Genomic DNA, 16,569 nt, shown 5'->3' on the forward strand with positions numbered 1-16,569 from the left:
AGATGAGAAATTGACTTCAGTTTGAAGTCATCAGTTAAGGTGTTAATCTAGATTTTAGAAATTAGATTATAAATGTTGCACATAAACTAAGATTGTAGTAATTTGATATCATTGAAACACTTGGAATAAAGAGTCTTGTGTGTATGTGATTAATGGTGTGCAGCTGGTGCTTTCATTTACTTGCCCATCGTATATGACTGTGGATTCAAACAGGAGTTTTTACTTGGAAGTGTTTTTCCAGGAGTGAAGGTTGGCTTCTGCTAATATACCCATGCCATACCTATACTGCCTTGTTCTCTGTGGGACGAAAGTTAGGATACAACTAGGGTCATCATTAGGATATTTTTGCAAAAGAAAGAGGGATTTGATAATTATGCTGGGACAACCACAGGACAGTCCTTGGAAAGCTGGGAAATGTGTTCACCTTTATTTTATTTTATTTTATATTTTATTTTATTTTTTGAGACAGTTTTACTCTTGTTGCCCAGGCTGGAGTGCAATGGCCTGATCTTGGCTCACTGCAACCTCTGCCTCCCGGGTTCAAGCGATTCTCCTGCCTCAGCCTCCCGAGTAGAGGGGATTACAGGCATGCACCACCAGGCCCAGCTAATTTTGTGTTTTTAGTAGAAATGGGTTTTCTCTGTGTTGGTCAGGCTGGTCTTGAACTCCCGACCTCAGGTGATCTGCCTGCTGCGGCCTCCCAAAGTGCTGGGATTACAGGCGTGAGCCACCACACCCGGCCTTGCCTTCATTTTAACCAGTTTATCTGGGGATCAAGTTTGTGACTCTAGCTTCAGAAGTACTGGCTCAACACTGTTTAGTGAACCATCAACGACAGAGGGATTTCCCTTTGGAGTGAAAATGTTAATTTTTGAGTAAATATTCTATTGTATTATTATACTTGAATTGTATGCATAGCAGCTGTATTCTTTTTATACTTTCTAGCATTGTGAACTCCATGCTGCCAGACCGTGCTGGGGTTATTACAGGACACATTTGTAGATGTGTGGGCCTTACAGGAAGTGAAATTACCTAATGATACTTTACCACTGCTTGAAACATTTTGAAATAAAAACTTTTGAGAGAAAGAAATGATTCAGCCTTTTCTGCCTCCTACTTTTTGAAATCAGTTAGTACACATTTGTAATGTGATAGCACCGTTGATTGGAATGTCTGAAGCTAGACGGGTAAGATGATATCCTCTGAAGTTTGAGTATTTGGCCCCAGAACCAGGTTGTAAAGAAGAGAGTACTGATGGAAAGCTCACTTCTGAAATACCCTCCTTTCACAGGCCCTCTGATCACCCGTGTGGAAAGTAGCCCTCTGGGTCTACTAATCACAGACATCAAAGGAATGATACTCATTTGGTTCCTTTTGCTTAAGTTACCTTCTCCTGGGGCAGGCTTCATTTCCTGTAGGGGACTAATTCTGGTCAGTTGAAAAACATTTTCACTATGGGGCAGAAGGTTGCAAGTATGGCATGGTACCTATTCAATCTCGTGCAGATATAATCTGGCATTTGAGTTCCCATTTGTTTTGTTTTAATAGGATAAGTAAGTAGAACTCTTAGCTTTAAAGAAATTATACTTTCATCTGTGCAGAACCCGTCATGATTGTCTGGCTTTTTGATACTGTCTGTTCACTTGCTATTACAGGTTGAGTATCCCTTATCCAAAATGCCTGGGGCCAGAAGTGTTTGGATTTTGGAATTTTTCAGGTTTTGGAGTATTTGCATTATATACTGACTGGTTGAGCATCCCTAATCCAAAAGTCTGAAGTAGTCCAATGAGAATGTCCTTTGTGTCATGTTGGTGCTCACAAAGTTTCAGATTTTGGAGCATTTCAGATTTTGGATTTTTAGATTAGGGAGACTCAGCTTGTACTAGTCAATTTTTGTTAGTCACGTTTTGACATAGGGGACCACAAGGATGCTTAGCTTCAGAAAACAGTTAACCATGGTAGTTATAGTAAGGAAGAAAACCCTCATTTTATTTAGCTTATATATTATATTACATGAGCAAAAGAAGAGTTTATTTTGCTTTGAGCCTAATTTAAAAACAGAAGAGTCTAACCTGCTTTCCTTAGTACAGGTAAATCCAACTTTTAGCTCCTTTTACAGTATTACTTTGCCACTTGAGTAGGGCTAAACACCTTTTGGACCATATTCATTGTTACTATCAATACAGAGACGCACGTTAGAATTAATTGAAAGGCTGGTGCTATATTTTCTACTTTATTATTAAATGATAAAAGTGACATTCACTGTAGAAGTTTTAGAAAATGTAGGGAAATTATAAGGATAAAACTAAAAATAACCTCTAGGTGGGCACAGTGGCTCATGCCTATAATCCCATCACTTTGGGAGGCTGAGGCAGATGGATCGCTTGAGCCCAGGATTTGGAGACCAGCCTGGGCAATATGGTAAAATCCTGTCTCTACCAAAAATACAAAAAATTAGCATGTGGTGGCACATGCCTGTCGTCCCAGCTACTCAGGAGGCTGAGGTGGAAGGATGGCTTGAGCTTCCAAGAGGTCGAGGCTGCAGTGAACCGAGATTGCACCACTGCTTTCCAGCGTGGGTAACAGAGCAAGACCTTGTCTCTATAAAAAAAAAACACCTGTAATTCTACAATCTAGAGATTGACATTTTGGTTTATAGCCTACATAAATTTGAGGAAGTTGATCTTGAGTATGAAGTTTCATCTTAAACCAATTTTACTTCATATATCTTAAACATTTTCTCATACTCTTAAATCTGGCAATACTGCATTTGTTGGCTGTATAGTATTTGATCACATGGATACATTATTTTACCAATCTCCTATTGGGCATTTGAAGTTGTTCCTATTTTTTTTTCTGTTATCTGTACCACCATGATGACTGTCCTCTATTTTTTGTGTGAATCTCTAATGATTTCCTTTAGGATAGGGGTCCCCAACTCCCAGACCACGGACCTGTACTGGTCCATGGCCTCTTAGGAGCTGTGCTGCATAGCAGGAGGTGAGCGACAAGTGAGCATTTCTGCCTGAGCTCCACCATTGGTCCCTGGTGCCCAAAAGTTTGGGAACTGCAGCTTTAGGATATTCCCAGAAATAGAAAGTGAAATTACAAGTGCAGGAAGTGTAACTGAAGGCCTGTTGTCACATATTGCCAAGTTGTTTTCTATTTAGCATGTACTAATTTCTACTTCTGTCAACAGTATATAAAGTGCCTTTTTGTATACTTTTGGCAGCACTGAGTAATTTCTTTATTCTTAATTGGCACTAGTTTTTATGGACCCCCAGCGCATTGCTATCTGTTTTAGTAAATAAAAGTTATTCATGGCAGAAATGAAAGTAAGGATGCAATATTATAAGTAGTAGTCCTGCAAGGAACTGGTAACCCCAGCTGGTACTTTGAGAATTGTCTAAACGGACCATATTTTAACTCTAAGAGTCTGCGTTTCTAAAAATATATTTTTCATTTCTGAAATACTTTATCAGTCTCTAATGTAGAGGAAAGTGCTAATTTTTTCTCCTAAAATTATAATTCCATATGTACTTTCTGCTCATAATGTTAGGCATTTCTCTGTGTGTAAGACTTATGTTTTTGTCATTTTAAACAAAAACAAAACATACCTTCTGGCAAAAATTGTACAAATTTTGTGGGAAGTCTTGATTGTTACACAGGAGTACTTTCTGGTTAAGAACACTTAAGGTAACAAACAATTTCTTCAAGTATTGTTCAGGTCTCTAGTATTTTAATGAATGCCTTGTAAATTCAGATTCATCCATGTATCAACACACTTGTTGACTAAACTTGGAAGGGAGGGAGAGTTGTGGTAAGGTCAGTGTTTGCTGTTATGTAATCTGTTTGTCCAAAATATTTAAAAATCAGTATCATAAGATTCTTGATTCTGAGTCAAGAATTACCAGTGTGACAGCAATTTTCATATATTGAAAGTTTTTTCCCCAGTAGTTGTTTCATAATAATCAAGCTGTTTCTTAGGTGTGGACCTAAAAAAGCATGATCTGTTGATTTTTATGACTTTGAAAAATTCTAACTTAAATGCAATTGATATATTGAGAGCTCATAAAGAGAATGTGCTTTCACTGTTGATACCACTGCTAATTTAATTCTAGGTAACTGAAAGAATAGGAATGGTGTACTTTCTTTTTTTTTTTTTTTTTTTTTTTTTTTTGAGACGGAGTCTCGCTCTGTCGCCCAGGCTGGGGTGCAGTGGCCAGATCTCAGCTCACTACAAGCTCCGCCTCCCGGGTTCCCGCCATTCTCCTGCCTCAGCCTCCTGAGTGGCTGGGACTACAGGCGCCCGCCACCTCGCCCGGCTAGTTTTTTGTACTTTTTAGTAGAGACAGGGTTTCACCGTGTTAGCCAGGATGGTCTTGATCTCCTGACCTCGTGATCCGCCCGTCTCGGCCTCCCAAAGTGCTGGGATTACAGGCTTGAGCCACCGCGCCCGGCCACGGAATGGTGTACTTTCTTGCTGCTTTTTCATATTCTTACATTCATCTTTTATCTAGTCTCAAGATAATCTTAAGAGTAAAGCTGTAATTATAACTGATTAGAAAGAATTTCCTAATTTTAGTATAGAGGGAAGTACAAAGGGTGCTTTCTTAATGTTCCAGAAAGCAGACCCTATTTTAGCTTCTTAGTCATGGAGTAGGGGGAACTGTTTCTTTCTTTTTAAAATTATTTACAGTTATCGTTATGTTCAGTTTTTAAAATTCTTACAACACTCTGTGAGGAAGGTAAAGAGTAGATTAATAAATTTTAACGTCAACCTTGTACTTCACTCCATAATTTATTTGTGTCATAGTAAGTTATTTTAAGCTAGTATATACCCCTATTCAAAAGTCAAGATTTAAATATTATTGCTAAAAAGTAAATGGGGCCTGGCACGGTGGCTCACGCCTGTAATTCTAACACTTTGGGAGGCTGAGGCGGGCGGATCACCTGAGGTTGGGAGTTCGAGACCAGCTTGACCAACATGGAGAAACCCCGTCTCTACTAAAAATACAAAATTAGCCAGGCTGGTGTCGCATGCCTGTAATCCTGGCTAATCGGGAGGCTGAGGCAGGAGAATCGCTTGAGTCCGGGAGGTGGAGGTTGTGGTGAGCCAAGATCGTGCCGTTGCACTCCAGCCTGGGCAACAAGAGTGAAACTCCACTTCTCAGAAAAAAAAAAAAAAAAAAAAAAGGAATTTTCTGGCGTTTAAAAAACTTTCTATTTGTCATTAAATATGAGGGATGGGTGGGGTTGTCGTTAAAAAAAATAAATAACAACACTTTCCCAAAAGGTACATATTTAAACTGAATTTCAAAGCTGAGATAAAAAGTATGGCTCAGAAACTGGAGATTTCAATTAAGCCTCAGGTAAAGGAAGCAAATAGGCAGAATAAACCACACAGACAAAATGTCAAACCAAGCAATGTTTGTCTTTGAGCATCTTCCATTTATTATTTTAGTAGGCATCTCACTGGTTCCCTGTGTCTTTTACCCTGCTCTTTGTCACTGGTAGCAGAACAAGCTAAACTTCCTTAAGCAAAACTGTCCTAAGAAATGTATACTGCGGAGACTTCCTAAAGAGAGATGGATGGATTCATTTGGAAACCTCTGTGTGCACACTCTAATTTGTATTCATTTTTCCTTGAAGAATGATTACACCTATATAATTAAAAAGTTGCCTTTGAAAACTATTGGCACGAAAAATGGACAATAATTAACCACCCATCCCTCATTTTTTTTTTTTTTTTTTTTTTTTTTTTTTTTTTTTTGAGACGGAGTCTCACGCTGTTGCCCAGGCTGGAGTGCAGTGGCGCGATCTCGGCTCACTGCAAGCTCCGCCTCCCGGGTTCCCGCCATTCTCCTGCCTCAGCCTCCTGAGTAGCTGGGACTACAGGCGCCCGCCACCGCGCCCGGCTAATTTTTTGTATTTTTAGTAGAGACGGGGTTTCACCGTGGTCTCGATCTCCTGACCTTGTGATCCGCCCGCCTCGGCCTCCCAAAGTGCTGGGATTACAGGCTTGAGCCACCGCGCCCGGCCCATCCCTCATTTTTAAAAACCATGTTATTGTGGTATGATTGACATACAAAAAGCTGTAAAAATGGAATGTAAACAACTTGGAGAGAATAATCACCACAATCTATGCCATAAACCCATCCATCACCTCCAAAAGTTTCCTTCTGCCCTCTTTTGTATTGTTATTTGTGTGTATGTGTGATAAAAACACTTAACATAAGATTTACCCTATTAGCAAATTTTAAAATACACAATGCAATATTGTTAAGTATAGGCACTATGCTGTACAGTAGATCTCTGGGACTTTTTCATCTTTCTTATGAAACTTTGTATCATTTGACTAATACCATCCTGTTTCTCCCTCTACCCAGCCCCTGGTCACCCTGGTTTCTGCTCTCTGCTGCTTTGAGTTTGACTATTTTAGTTTCCTCCTATAAATGGTATAATGTAGTATTTGTCCTTCTGTGTCTAGCTTATTTCACTTAGCATAGTGTCCTCCAGGTTTGCCCAAGAGAAGAGTTTCTTTTTTAGAGACAGGCTCATTATCTTCACTTTAAAGCCCATTTTGGTTCTAAGAGTCTACAACTTGGTATGTCAGGAGTGAAATTTGTGTGCTTGCAGTTCATTAGGCACTTGATAGATCTACATCAGTATTTATATATCTCCATACTAATGACAGGGGAGAATTTATGTAACAAAATGAATGATAATAGAATTATTAGCTAAGATTGGAATATTTCTCTTGGCATTCAAACTAGACTCTGTCTTTGAGTTTAGATGAAGAGAATGGGTCTAGGATGAATAAGCATTGCTTATTTGCTTTAGTTTTTACCTTACTTAGATAAGAAAAATAAAAATAAATAAACTGCTTCAAAATGGATAAAGTGAAAACTATCAGAATACTGCATATTTATCTATGCAAAGAAATATGACTGTTGTCATGGATATGTAATTTGGTGTCTCAAGCAAGAAGGCATCAGAGAATGTGAATATGGCATAGTTTATAAGATCTTTGACCTAGTATTCATACTTCTAAGAAATGCGAGGGAATAATTTTATAGTCTTGAAGTGGGAAAACGACCCAGAAGCCATAAAGGAGATACATTTTACTACTAAAAACTAAAAAACAGACAACAACAACAAAAAACCCCACAATATTTATCCAAAACAAGCACTCAAAACAGAGAAAAGCTATAATGGAGAAAATATTTGCAATATCTCAAAGGGCTTATTTCCTTAATATACAAAGGGCTCTTATGAATCATAAAAAAAAATGAAAAACCAAGTTGAGTATGGGCAAGGAACTTGAGCAAGTAATTTATATAAGAAATTCAGACATAGTGAATTTTTTTTTTTTTGAGATGGAGTCTCGCTCTGCAGTGATGCGATCTCAGCTCCCTGCTACCTCCACTTCCTGGGTTCAACCAATTCTCCTGCCTCAGCCTCCTGAATAGCTGGGATTACAGATGCCTGCCACCACACCTGGCTAATGTTTGTATTTTTGGTAGAGACAGGGTTTCACCATGTTGGCCAGGCTGGTCTCAAACTCCTGACCTCAAGTGTTCTGCCCGCCTTGGCCTCCCAAAGTGCTGGGATTACGGCATGAGCCACCGTATCCAGCCAGTGAAATATTTTCATATGTTCATTGGCTAATAGTGAAAAGCAAAAAGTTAAGACGATGTTTTTGGTATCTGTCAAACAGTTCAATCTAGTATTGGAGGAGGTATGGGGAAATGGGCATATTAATATACTGCTGGTGGGAATATGAAATAGTATACTCTTTTTTAGAAGGCATTTTTACATTTTTATAAAAAAAATTTTAGACTTACAATAGAGTTGCAAAAATTATACACCATTTCCATGGGACCTTTACCCAATTTCCCCTAATGTTAACATGTTACACAATTATAGTATAATTATAAAAACTAAAAATGTTCCTAATCTGGGTTAATCTAATGTTTTTTCATGATTTGATTGAGATTATGCAATTCGGGCAAGAATACCACAAAAGTGATGCTGTGTTCTTCTCAGTGAATCAAGCTAGGGCTTACATGATATATAGATGCACCTTATTACTGGTGATGGTAACTCTGATCACCTAGTTAAGATGGTATCAACTGTGTTTTTCTACAGTAATGTTATTATTTTCCCTTTTGCAATGAAGTAATATCAATACACTTTTTATTAATACATATTTGGGGGAGATACTTTGAGACCATGTAATGTCTAGTTTCAGCTTTTGCTCACCAGCATTAGCATTCACTGATGGATTTTGCCTGTAGTAATTATTCCTGTGGTGCTCTAATGGAGATTTTCTATTTCCTTTATTCCTTCTACATTTATTAGAATTTTTCTGTAAGGATGATTAGTCTCTTCTCCCTCATTTACTTATTCAGTCGTTCATTTATATTAGTATGGACTCATGGATATTATTTTATTCTGTGGGATATAATCTAGTATTACTGTTATTTGTTGCCCAGGTTGTGTTAATACCAGCTTTGGCCATTGGGAGCTCTTTTCGGGTTGACCCCTGTGTCCTTTTCACATGACCCCATTTAAAAAAATTCAGCCCTCCTTTATTCCTTGGCACCAGATGACACTAACTTCATCTTGACTATTTCCTGCCTCAGACCTGGAATCAACTGCTCCAAAGAGCTCTGGTTCCTTTTCTTAGAGAATTGTATTTGGAACCCAAGATCTGTGTGCTAGATATGCTCATTGCTATTGGGGTATCACTGCTTCTAGGCCTGGAGGGCAATTTTTAATAGACTAAATATAAAATCATACCCTTTTGAATCAGCAATTCTGCTAGATATAAACCCTCTAGAATCACTAGCATAAGTATATTGATAGGGATGTTCATTGTGATCTTTCGAATGATCAGAAATTAGAAAAACCCCAAATGTCTACCAACAGAGAATATGGGTTGACTTAATTGTGATGTGGTCATATAATCAATGGAATGCCATGGAATGGTTAAAAAGTAGATCTGTGTATTCTGCCATGGAAAGACATGTAAGAGAGCCAGTTTTTTGTTTTATTTTTCTTTTTGAGACAGAGGTTTGCTGTTGCAACCTCCGCCTCCTGGGCTTGAGTGATTCTCCTGCGTCAGCCTCCCGAGTAGCTGGGATTACAGGCGCCCACCACCATGCTCGACTAATTTTGTTTTTGTATTTTTAGTAGAGATGGGGTTTCACCATGTTGGCCAGGCTGGTCTCGAACTCCTGATCTCATGTGATCCACCCACCTCGGCCTCCGAAAGTGCTGGGATTATAGGTGTGAGCCACTGCACCTGGCCTGGCCCAGTGTTTTGTTTTTTAAAGCAAGTTGCAGACATGTATAGATGGTATGATTCAATTTTTGTTTAAAAATTTTATGTGTTGGCCAGGCGAGGTGGCTTATGCCTGTAATCCCAGCGTTTTGGGAGGCCGAGGTGGGTGGTTCACTTGAGGTCAGGAGTTCAAGACCAGCCTGTCCAATATGGTGAAACCCTGTCTACTCAAAATACAAAAATTAGCTGGGCACTGTGGTGTACGCCTGTAGTCCCATCTACTCAGAAGGCTGATGCAGGAGAATCTCTTGGACCTGGGAAGTGGAAGTTGCAGTGAGCCGAGATCATGCCACTGCACTCCAGTCTGGGTGACAGAGTGAGACTCCAGCATCTCAAAAAAAAAAAAAAATGTATGTGTGTATTAGAATATGCTTAGAAAAAGGGCTTCAAAGTTACCCACCAAACATAAAAGCTGTTATTTCTAGGTGGTTGGATAAAAAAGGACACTTTCACTTCATTTGATATATTTTGTAATGTTTGAATATTTTTATTTTATTGTTTGTTTATTTGTTTATTTATTTTGAGACGGAGTCTCACTCTGTCAGCCAGGCTAGAGTGCAGTGGTGTGATCTCAGCTCACTGCAACCTCCGCCTCCCGGGTTCAAGTAGTTCTCCTGCCTCAGCCTCCTGAGTAGCTAGAATTATAGGCATCCACCACCACGCTGGCTAATTTTTGTATTTTTAGGAGAGGCGGGGTTTCACCATGTTGGTCAGGCTGGTCTCGAACTCCTGACCTTGTGATCTGCCTGCCTCAGCCTCCCAAAGTGCTGGGATTACAGGCGTGAGCCACTGCGCCTGGCTCACATATATTCTTAAGGGGAAAAGAAAAGTTTCTCCCACAGCTTAGCCTGTGAGCGACACCTTCCATAGTTTGGCTTACTACAGTTTTTTAGTACTGTTTTTAATGAGTCATTTTCTTGTTCCTTTATGGTTTTTAAAATAAATTTTAAGTATACAATTTTTATTTTTGAACATTTTGGAAGACACTAAATCAGCAGAAAAAACCCAAAATATATGCAAACATTAAAACAATTCACCTCTAATCCTACCACCTAGCAATAACTGTTAGTATTTGAAATACATTTTGCTAATTTTTCTATGAATATGTAACACTCAAATATATGTATGTATGTAGAATGGAGTCATACATACTGTTTTTGACCTGTATTATTTCTTGATAACAACATTTCTAAACATTGAAATGTATTTTAGTATGGCAGTTTTAATCTACTATTTACCAATATGTGATTTATGTATACTTATCTAAAATAAGACTTATCAAGGACCATTGCGTAGAGAATTGTTTTGAAAAGGACTTGGCCAGAATTTACTTTTAGATTTGAACATTAAGTGCTAATATTTTTATATTTCTTAATATTTTTTTTTCTTTTTGTTTTGGAGACCGAGTCACTCTGTCACCCAGGCTGGAGTGCAGTGGTGTGATCTTGACTCCCAGGTTCAAGCGATTCTCCTGCCGCAGCCTTCCCAGTAGCTGGGTTATAGGCATGCACCACCACACCCAGCATATTTTTGTATTTTTAGTAGAGACAGGGTTTTGCCATGTTGGCCACGCTGGTCTCAAACTCCTGACCTCAGGTCATCTGCCCACCTTAGCCTCCCAAAGTACTGAGATAACAGGCATCAGCCACCACCCCCGGCCAAAAGCTTTCTTAATATTTTTCCACTGTTTTCTGAAACATTCTATTTTAAACTTACTAAGATCGATTTTTGAGACATTAAGTACAGGACGATGATTTTTCGTGCTTGAAACATTTCCAACAGATGCTATCACAAGTTTAGTATTGACTTTGCTTGTGGAAGAATGTTTTCAAAATATTGGTTAAGAGACCAACTTATTTGCAGAGAGGGCTAGAGCCAAACACATTAATGATTTGTTTTTAAGTCTGTCCCCAGATATGAGGGTTGTCTGAAATTGAACACTGCCTTGTATTTTTATCAGTTTTTACTTTTTTTATATCACTTTTTGCTGTCCTATTAGCTGCATGGACTTCGTTTTGCTCACTGGCATTTGGTGAGTTGGGCTTTTTCAGTGCTGCCTTCTTTTCTAATGGTAAGATAATAAACTCTTGATGCTGTATTATCTCTTTTTTCTTTTTTTTAATGCCACCATGTTACTGTTAGGTTGAAAATAAACAATATATGCTTCAGTCTGTTAACAATTTGCTAGGCTAAGACTTTCTAACTTTCTTATGTTACAAAAACCTTGCGTATATCTGAAAAGTGAAAGAGTCTGAAGTTTGTTTTACAGTTTTAGCTAAATCATCCCAATTCCTGATCGTCTGTAAATGCAACCCGCATGGTGGTAATCTGCCTAGTTTTTTAATATTAAATTGTTTCTTCAATTTGTTTTAATATAATGACTTTAACAGGGAGGTGCTATTTTGTAGGAGGAGACTAGGAGAGAGGAGAGTGCAGGATCAGTTTTTCTGTTGTGTAGAACTAAATTAGGCTAGGTTACAAAATGTGATTTGGTTTCCTTTTCTTTCCTGGGTAGCTGCTACTTTCTTTCACTTTTTTGTGATGAAAGAAATGGCTTTTAAGGTGATAGGCATTGAGAAAAATTACTTCCTTAGCATTAGAGAACCTCTGAGAGTTGCTTCTCCTGCTCAGCCAATTTGGGGCTACGAGAATGGAGATGAGTAGAAGGTTTAAGCTGGGGCTCTCATCCAGCTTGGAGAATTCCCTGACACTCTCTAGTACCAAGGGTCAAGAGTTGACTATCCTTTGCAAATATTTATTTATGGAGTTATTTTCCAAATTAAGCAAACTAGCAGATAGTTTTGTGTTTTCCCTTGTCCCTCTCCCTTGCAACTTCCACCTTTAGATCTTTAGATGATTTTATAGAAGGATGGGTGTTTTTTTTTTTGTCATTTATTTTTAAGTTATTGGAATTATCTATGGGGGAAATGTGTATGTTTTTATATAGAAGTATGAAGTTTTTCTTTCCCAACATTCTCCTTGTGAGCTCTTTGGATCTTATTTTAATATAAGTGCCCCGCCCCCCCCCTTCAATGGCCAGTGTTAGCCTTCTGGAAGAAAAATAAGAACATATGAAATGGCATGACTTCTGTTTATAAGTAGTTTTAACTATTTGTGTTAAGACATATACTGATGCTGTCCCTGGTAACCCCTCAACAAAAGTAGATTGTGGATATAAAGTTGAAAGTAGTTCACTGTTAGTAACTAGTCTTTGTTAGTAATAGGCTTGGGTATAAATCATTCTTTCCTTCATCTCTTTAATAGTAGCAAGGAGAAAATTAACTGTCTGAATTAACACCAGCTAGTTAGTGTGATGATTACAGTTATGTGGATGTTTGTATGACTTCCATGGAGGCATCTAGACTAAAAAAACAAAAAAAAACAAAAAACTCGAAGGGTTATTCTTGTTACGTAATCATATGCAAGTAGTAGTGAATACTGCTGGATGGAATAAAGCCTCAGTTATTTAGAGTATAGCATCATGCCCAGGGAGCCCCAGCTCTGTAGAAAGCAATATCAAATTACTGAAGGGCCTTATTTTACTATTCCAAGTATTCAGATGGTAACTAGTTTATTCCTGCATTGTCCAAAATAGGTCAAACCCCAACCCTAAACTGACAAACATTTCTGATGTATATATCTTTTTCCTTTTCTTTTCTTTCCTTCCTTCCTTCCTTCCTTCCTTCCTTCCTTCCTTCCTTCCTTCCTTCCTTCCTTTTTCTTTTTCTTTTTCTTTTTCTTTTTTTTAAGACAGGATCTCACTCTGGTTACACAGTCTGGAGTGCAGTGGTGCAATCTTGGCTCATTGAAGCCTTGACCTCCCAGACTCAGGTGATCCTCTCACTTCAGCCTCCTAAGTAGTTGGGACTACAGGCATGCACCACCATGTTCGACTAATTATTTGTATTTTTAGTAGAGATGGGGTTTTGCCATTTTTCCCAGACTGGTTTTGAACTCTTGGATTCAAGGAATCTGCCTGCCTTGGTCTCCCAGGGTGCTGGGATTATAGGTATGAGCCACCATTGCCTGGCCCTTTTGGTGTATATCTTGAAAAATGTCACAAAAATGGTGTGTTTACAGACTGAAAGAAGATGGAAATATATTTAGGTTTCTACTTAGACCAGTGTCGTATTTGTATTTGGGAAGGAACCTTGTGTTGTTTCGAGGAACTTACTCGTTTTTGGTTTCGATGGGAGAATAGATGCCTGCAGTCATCTGCGTGTGGGGATGGCTGTCTTGTGTGACTGACTAGTTTGCTGTGGTCAGACATTGTCTCTGTGTCTGAACATGGCTTTGATCCTGACCATGGGGGATTCAGAGATACAAATAAAACCGTTAAGAACATGACTCTTGCTTCTTGTCATTTTTCCATAGGGTTTCAACTACTGTTACTTAGAGTCTGGCTCAGTTACTTTCTGAGATTGTAATAGCACTAATTCTAGTCAGACACTCATCTCTAGTCATTTCTTGCTTTTCCTTTAGTAAAAAGGAAAAGCTTACGAGCTAAGGTGCGCAGATAATGTGAATAAGCACTCAATATTTCTTTTAAAGGGGTACTTTTCTCATGTCATTGTACTCATAAATGCTGTCTCTTACTGCAGATTGAAATCACAGAAGATATTCGTGTTCTTCTTAAGAGAAAAAGAGGACATTTGTAAGTATTTGTCCTTTAGAAATTCTAAATGTGTAATTTTATTAGCTTTTTGAGAAAAGTAAGTGACCATACTAATGGGCATCTTGACTCTTATAGAGGAAAAACTCCACCAATATTTATGATTGTGTTTAAAAAGGCACTATTTTATACAGCAAAATAGGAAAACATTTTACCCTGTGCAGCTTCTAAAATTTTAACCATTTGCCACTCATTTGTAAAAGAGCAAGTGGTAATTAAAATCCAAGCAACATCTTTCTATTTGAGTCCTACCCAAAACTGGATCAGAGATTAGAGTTCCAGTTCTGACTACTGAGGCTTATAGAATATGTGTCTTTGGTAAACTACTTAGTCTCTCATTATCTCAGTTGCCTTATCTTTAAAATGGGTTTAATAGTAAGTACACAATCAGGGGTTCATTATTATTATTATTATTATTATTATTATTATTATCGTTGTTGTTGAGACAGAGTCTCGCTCTGTCTTCCAGGCTTGAGTGTAGTGGTGCCATCTCAGCTCACTGCAACCTCCGCCTCCCCCTCCCGAGTAGCTGGGGTTAGAGACACATGCCACCATGCCCAGCTTTTTTTTTTATATTTTTAGCAGAGATGGGGTTTCACCATGCTGCCCAGGCTGGTCTTGAACTCCTGGCCTCAAGTGATTATCCCACCTCCGCCTTCCAAAGTGCTGGATTATAGGCGTGAGCCACCGCACCTGTCCTCAGTGGTTCGTTATTGTTGATGAAGTTACATCCATAGCAGTTTATGCTTACCCTGATGCATTGAAGCTTATTGTTTTTTTTTGTTGTTGTTGTTTGTTTTTTGCCCCAAGATGGAGTCTTGCTCTGTCACCCAGACTGGAGTGCAGTGGCATGATCTCGGCTTACTGCAGCCTCTGCCTCCTGGGTTCAAGCAATTCTCCTGCCTTAGCCTCCTGAATAGCTGAGATTATAAGTGCCCACCACGGCGCCTTGCTAATTTTTGTATTTTTACTAGAGCAGGGGTTTCACCATGTTGGCCAGGCTGGTCTGAAACTTCTGACCTTGTGATTCGTCCACCTCGGCCTCCCAAAGTGCTGGGATTACAGGCGTGAACCACCATACCAACCTGAAGCTTATTCTTTGAGAGACAGCCACAATGTGTACCTGCGCCAAAGCTTATTGAAGAATAAACTTCAATGTGTTGGGGCAAGTATACATAGAGGCTGTCTCTCAAACTGATTTAAGTGTATTTCTGATCTTCATAAATTTTTAAGTAGATGTTTCGTTGAGGCATCTATTCTAGACTACAATATGGAGTAAAAGAAATACAACAGAGCACATAAAATTAAAATCATAGTGTTTGAGGCTTGGACTTTGAAATTTACCTATTCCTATAATCCCCAATTATCGACTTTTAGACCAGTGCTGGTTAGTGAAAACATTTTCACTGGTCCATGGTGAAGTGAGAAAAATAAGGACAGAAGATCATGAGTTTTTAAAAGCTAAACATTTTCACTTTAAAGGAGTGCTTCTTACGGAATATATCTTTCTAATTTAGGGGAATTAAACATGTTCTTTATCTCGTGAAATGATGGTGATAATAAATGGTAGGGCTTTAAAAAAATTCATGCTCGGCAAAACAACAACAACAACTTGGTAGCTCTGTGTCATTTCCCCCTACGATTCTTCTTTCTTTTACATTTTTTACTGTTTTGTGATATCTTAAAATATGAACCCAACTTCTCATTTTACAGATGAGGAAACAGACATTGAGAGGTTAATTTGTTCCAGGTCTTACAGCTCAGCAGCTTGTGAACCACGACTAAAACCCTATGTGTGATACTGTCTCTCTGGAATTCCTGGTCTTCTGAAAATTGCTTTCATTTTAATAGGTTATAAATTTGAAACTGAAGATATAGTAGTTCTTATGTGCTAATAACTATTTTTGATTTCCAAGTATAAAGAAATTCAAAAGACCATGTTCTTGTATAGCTAAGTGCTGAAGTCCACTGATTAGCCTGCATTAGAAGAATCTTAAACATGGCCAAAGATTTTTATCAGCAGATCAGAATTAGCTGTCACCGAATTCAGCTACTTAGGTGTTACATGCTCCCCAATGACTGACAAAGAAGTTAAAATATCAGTAAAGTTATTATTTCCTTTTGGAAGTTGACAGACTGTACTGCCACTGTGAAGAGTGTAGTATTCAAACTTCTATAGTTAATTTAACTACAGAAAGTACTGTTTTCTCTCTCACAGATACACACCCACACACACACATACATATTTATACCAATCAATCTGCAGCCCATCTAGATTTGGAAGGGAAAAAACTACCAAGGTGAAGAGTAGAAGTTACCAGAAACATTGGCATGAACATATCTGGCCAGTTGTTCTGTTCAGGAGATTGCAGATAGTACTCTGTGACACTTTGGAGGCTCCCCATTAATTGCCGTTGTCTGAACTTTCCCAAAGTGTGTTTCAAAATGGAAATAATTAACTTCCTTATCACCCTTGTCTCACTCATCTTACTGAAACATAAGCCAGATAAACAAATGAATGTGGAGGGAGAGAACAGAATGAAATGTA

General features: G+C 38.5%; 1 protein-coding gene across 8 annotated transcripts in view; it reads left to right on the forward strand.

Annotated features, from left to right (window-relative positions):
• LOC105490468 (acyl-CoA synthetase long chain family member 4) overlaps positions 1–16,569 on the forward strand; it is an 85,611-nt gene that overhangs the window by 23,213 nt on the left and 45,829 nt on the right. For 6 of the 8 annotated variants that reach the window (XM_011756117.3, XM_011756121.3, XM_011756122.2 and 3 more), the window contains one exon: positions 13,951–14,003. The exons of the other annotated variants lie outside the window; for them this stretch is intronic. The gene's annotated coding sequence lies outside the window, so the exon portion shown is untranslated. The remainder of the gene's footprint in view (positions 1–13,950; positions 14,004–16,569) is intronic. 8 annotated transcript variants of the gene reach the window in all.

This window comes from Macaca nemestrina, chromosome X (genome assembly GCF_043159975.1).
Source record: "Macaca nemestrina isolate mMacNem1 chromosome X, mMacNem.hap1, whole genome shotgun sequence".
Classification (NCBI taxonomy): domain Eukaryota; kingdom Metazoa; phylum Chordata; class Mammalia; order Primates; family Cercopithecidae; genus Macaca; species Macaca nemestrina.